Below are 6,000 nucleotides of genomic sequence, written 5' to 3' on the forward strand. Positions count from 1 at the left end.
CTGGAGGTTGGAGAGAGGCGACCCTGAGACAGTCGTCGTGCACGCACGCCGCCCTGCGGCCAGAAACTCCATGTTATCAACAGAATCTGTGACAAATTAAAAATACAAACAATGCCACATAAAATGAACAGAATTGATATAAAAAACACTTTAAAGGCCAGGGTTGTGTGTTGGCAGTCTGCAGGTGCACATCGCTGTCTCCATGTTGTAGCTGTATGCTGTCACCAGGGGGCAGCGTGAGCAAATGTGGAACTACCTGTGAGCTACTCTGGTTTTCGTAAAGACGCCACCTCTCCCCCGTCAGCTCATCCGCAAACATCTGAAACAGGTTACAGGACAGGGCGGTTAAAGCGATCCGGAGCTTTTCAAACTATCGGCAAAGTTTTTATCCACACAGACAGCAGAGTCTAACAGCAGGAAGCACCGTGCTCTTTCAAAATAAAAGAATGAGTATTTAGAAGAAGAAGACGTTTTAGGGCTCATCTGATATTAGTGCCATGATTAATATTTCATCAGGTTTCATCTCTACTCCGTTATCTTCACACATATGTTACTCAATAAGTAAAAATCTGCTTTCTGGGTCGATTTGGAATTTGGGGGTGGAGCTTACAGAAAATTGAATTTTACCCTAAATGTAACTTCTTCTTTTTTTTTTACAGGCTTTGTGTTTTATGTTTTTAGGGCAAAAAAATAGAGCAAAGTGTGTATTGTTCATTTTAATGTAAAGAAATCCAAGTTCAATAAGCTTCCATTGACAGAACACACGATGAATCGCTACATTAGTGTAATTTCAATAAAAAGTCTTATTTTCTTATGATTACAGCAGGTTTTTCAGAGATAGAAACGTTAAACTTTGCACATATTCTCATGTCTGCAGTGGTGCTGAGAGCAGGAACAGCTGGGTGTTTTATTGGAAGATATTTTCACACACGTGGAACTATGTAGAGCGCTGGACTCGATCCTTTAGTCCATGTTGGACAGCAGTGACCTGAGGTGAACCACAGCATCAGCACTGCGACGCTGATAACGAACAGCATCGTCACTTTTTAACTGCAAGAAGAAAGTGTTTGTGTGAAGCAGCTGCTGTTTGCAGATGAATCCACGTTCTCAGGGAGTATTTGTGTCAGTGGGACAGGAGTCGCGGGCCACTCCCCCCGAGAAACCCCGCCCCCTTCATTTGTCCTTCTGCAGTGGCAGCACGTTTAGGCAGTTTTTCACAGCTTCACGCAGCACTGTGTTATTTATACAGCAGGTGATGATGACGGTGAGTCACTCTTCCTCTCCGTCACTATGCTGACAATCAGCTGATCACAGGATGCTGTGTGTTTCAGTCACAGAACAACAGAGACTCAGATTTGCTCTGGATGGAGCCATCTCCATGGCAACGCCCCCTGAGGCACATAGGTACTGTAGTAAAGTACTCTGTAGTACTTCTGTACTACCTTCCCCCCCCCTTCAGCACAGAACAAAGACTATAGATGAAAGACGGACAAATGATTTGACTTCTCAGTTTTAGCCTTTTGGCCTTTACTGCTCAGTAACATCATTAGTTTCACTCTCGGAGCTCAGACTTCTTGGACTGTCCGTTAACACAATCAATATTACCTGTTACTGGTGAGATAATGTCATTAAAAATGTTTCCAACGGCTCCAACAGCTAAACACGGTCAAAGGTCCAGTTCAGGGATTCTGATTAGCTGAGGTGAAGCTGAGCAGACAGCGAGCAGCTACATCCTCCTGTGTCGCCATCAGTGTTGGTCAAGTTACTTGAAAAAAGTAATCAGTAACTAATTACTGATTACTTCCCCCAAAAAGTAATCCCGTTACTTTACTGATTACTTATTTTCAAAAGTAATTAATTACTTAGTTACTTAGTTACTTTTTAAAAACATGATTTACAACCTGAGTAGGTGATAAAGTGATAGATCTTTCAGCCCAATTCTACTTTTTCTGCATAATCCATCATACAAAATGTAATCAAATGGAAAAGTCTCTTTTTAAAACTTGTTTTGTTAGTTTTAATCTTTTAACTTTATGCATCAAGCAAACATTTAATTATCTGCAACATTCTCTGACTGGAAGAAATTAGTTTAACATTCAAACCTATTTTCTGCACATTCCAGCACATGAAATAAAATATTTTGTGTGTTTACACTCAGTCTTTCAAACAGATGCAAGTAAAACACAGCAGAAAATAAATAAAGTCAAAGACTCAGCGGTCCTGTTGCTCTATTTTCACCTGTAAAGCAGGAGTGGGGTAGGCGGAGGTTTACCCTGGTGCAGGTGTGCCGCGGTCAGTGGAAGAATCCGTGAGTTTCTCTGTGAGTTTCCCATTACGTCGTAGCTACTCGGTGCTTGTTGGAAGTTTAGGGGTTTTTTCACTGTAAAAAGAAGTTTTCTTCCCACGCACAGCGGACACTAATGTTTTTGTCACTTTTTATGGAATCAAACTCAAAGTAAGGTCAGTAGTGGAGACCGGGGATAGTTGTAACACTTTCAATTTCTCCAATCAGGGCTAAGTTTCAAATGATGTGACTCATCCTGTGCATGCCCAATTCAGTTCTGCTATCACATGTGAAAAATCAGCACATTTCGTCAAACACAGACAATTTAACACGAAAAAAAGTAATTTGTATGGCAAAAAGTAAGTTTTTCTACTTTATTTCAATGTTTAATAGCATTATCTGCTTTGCAGTTAAACTCATCAAACTTAAATTATGTTATTTGTATGTCTATGGGGATATATTCTGTGTAGGTCTTTAGTGCTAATGTTTTAGCTGTTGGCTGTAATGTTAGCTAGTTCATGGCTATAGGAGTCTGGGTCAGTTGTAACAGCAACAGTCTGGGTCAGTTGTAACAATAATGCAGATGTTACAACTTACCACACTATTACTTTAACTTATATTAAACAAGTTTGTGAACGACATCAGCAGAGAGAGGTTCACTGGTCACATTTGTATATGCGGTTAATGCCTGTTTGTGTTCCCACACATACATTATGCAGACCTCTGTGTCAGAGATGGACCAGTAGGAAGTACTGGTAGTGGAAATAAATCAGGATGGGTGCAAGAAACAGATTTCCTCATCTTTCTGAAGCACTCTGCAAACCACACCAAGGTAAGCCATGATAAAAAGTAATGGAATTGCGATGCTGGTGCACAACTACATTTTTTCAGCTTCATTGTTATGTTCAAAATTGGTGCAAGAGTTGTAGGTTATAATGCCCACTGAGCCAATGAGGCCAAACTCAAGGAAGACCAACCAAAATTAATGAAATATTCAGTTGCAGAAAATTTTATAATTTGTCTTTTTTGGGGGGTTGGAATATGTTCAAAAGCTAGATTTCTGCATTCTGTCACACACACACACACACACACACACACACACACACACACACACACACACACACACACACATATAGCTACAGTAGGTCAATTGGAAAATCCAAATTGCCACTAGGTGTGACTGCGGGAGAGAATATGAGTGTGAATGGTTGTTTGTCCCTGTGTGTTGGCCCTGCGACAGACTGGCGACCTGTCCAGGGTGTACCCCGCCTCTCGCCCTATGACAGCTGGGATAGGCTCCAGCGCCCCCCGCGACCCTGAAAAAAGGATAAGCGGAAGCGAATGGATGGATGGATGGATATCGACACTTTGTGTTAAACTTCAACACGAGAACATTTCGATTCAGAGCCGGTGAAGCTGCACAACTCTCAGGAAACGCATTAACACTGATCCGGTCGACGTGTAAGCAGCCATCAGTTTGTTTGCTTTGTGCTGCTGGTGGAGACAAACTGCTACAACTCAGGAACACGCTGAATGGAGCTGATCGGGCCTGTTTAACCAGTGTGAACACAGAGCTAACAGTGAAAAACGCATGAACTCTGAGCAGCTGTCCTGTTTTTCCATCCTGCCCCGAATGCGGCTTAATGCGCCGCAGTCATGAATCACAACAACTGAATATTGAACAGCACGAAGTGGCCCATTCATTCCAATTCAGTCCAATTAAAGTCGCTAACCCAGAGTTCACTCGCTCATCCCTGAGCTCCGGCTGCTCTCAGCCATTCAGCTTCAGGTTAACATGTTTGTTTGCTTATTGACAAAATAAAGGGGGAAAAAGTACTGTACTGTGCCGCCTTATAAGTATTTTTCTCCACTGGTGGTTAACAGGTTAACAGGACTTTCAAAATAAAAGCACAGGGATTCTTCTCTTCCCTGGCGTTTAAAATCGCCGTCTTCATGGATTATTTATCCCCATCACCTCCATCACTGATTTTCTGAACTCAGCAGAGTAGTCGTGTCCAAATTCATGGGCTGCATCCTCCTGAGGACCCGGCCTTCGCAGTCTACGTGGCCGGGTCCTCAGAAGGTCGGGTAGGCTGGAAGTAAACGGCTGTGAAATGGGACGGTCTCGCCTTCTGATCTGCGTCACCGCTGTCTCTGTGGAGTTTAATAAACTCGGCCGTCTGCTCCTTGCTATCTAAAATATAACAGGACACTGGGGTAAACTCTCGACCGTCTCACACTTCTGTTTAATCAGCTTTCTGTTTGACGTTTATTCAGCTGTGTGAAAATCACCCGATGGATTAATAACGTTTAATCTAATCTAATAACTTTAATCTCAGCCAAACTGATTTACTCACGAACAAATAAAACACTGAGAAAAGCCCAACAATAACATTTTTAGGTTGTCTAAGTGACTCATATATCATGTTTAACCTGAGTAGCGAAAGTCCGCGGTAATCTGAACATGATGTGCCGGGAGTTGTGCCGTTCTCTGCGGCTCCAGTGACCCTCGAGCTCCCGGCTAGCTGTCGAGCTGGTGGGTAGAAGACGTCTCTGAAAACGTCGGAGCGCTTTTGAAAATATGCGGTGTCTTGATAAACTGAGCAGATAGTTGATGTTTACACAGCTACTTTCTCACCTGAAAATGTGTTAAAAGTTTATTTTGTGACCCAGAAAGATTAGTATGAGTAATTTTAAAACTTAGTAGCGGCCGCCATTGTTGGAAACTGGAGTTTGGCTGGGCCGCGCTATGAATTCTGGGATATGGTGGGCCACGAAGGACACACCCGACCCATCCTTCAAATTCGGGGAAAAGGAGGACGCATTTGTCGGCTGCATTCGGAGGAGTCTACGAATTTGGACAGCCTTCGTCACGTTGCTGTGACGTAATCGCTCTACAAATGCGTCCTCAGGAGGATGCAGCCCATGAATTTGGACTCCCCCAGTTTCTCGTCTTTCTGGTCTCATCTGTACTCATATATGTCCATATACATGAAGTTAATATTTCCACTTTTAAAGGGTTAAAAGTCACCATTTGGAGGTTGTAAGGCTTTGTGGTTGAATCACACCTGATGTCAGTGTGTGTGTTTGTGAAATCTGGCATTAAACTCAGTGAAGTCTAGAAACACATCAGTTTGGGTTCATAGCTGCTACCTTGAACAGCTGTTTCCTTGGTTACCATGGTAACGCGGGCCCAGATAAGTGTTCTACAGACAAAAAAAGTCTTTCTGTTGAAATATTTTAGTTTCGAAGATGTGATGAAAAATGCATCCATGAACATCAGCACGGCTTTTTCATCACTTTTTAAAGTTTCACTGTACGAGTGGAGGACCTGAGCTTTCAGAGCAGGACTGGACCAGCTGAGACCAGCTGATAGGACCAGCTGATAGGACCAGCTGATAACGAGTTGATAGCATTTGAATCAGGAGAAAAGTGTAAGTTTCTTGATCTTTGAAACATAATGAATGATGAGCCTGTTAGAGGTTATTGCTGCAGAAACGTGCTTGGCTGTCGTGTTCTCTCTGTGCTCTGCTTGAAGCGCTCGCACTTTTTATTCTTCTGCACAAACACTTTGTTTGCTCATCGCCGAGCTGAAACCCGCTACGTTACCCAGAACCCGCCGGCATCAGCGAGCGGAGCCTCTGAATGACATGAATTAATAACTGTAGTGTTGCAGCTGCACAGGGATCTGTGTGATGTGATTTTCATGAGCGTCT

This window comes from Rhamphochromis longiceps, linkage group LG11, assembly GCF_057381845.1.
Source record: "Rhamphochromis longiceps isolate RC_006_pf linkage group LG11, R_longiceps_female_GT1.1, whole genome shotgun sequence".
Lineage (NCBI taxonomy): Eukaryota > Metazoa > Chordata > Actinopteri > Cichliformes > Cichlidae > Rhamphochromis > Rhamphochromis longiceps.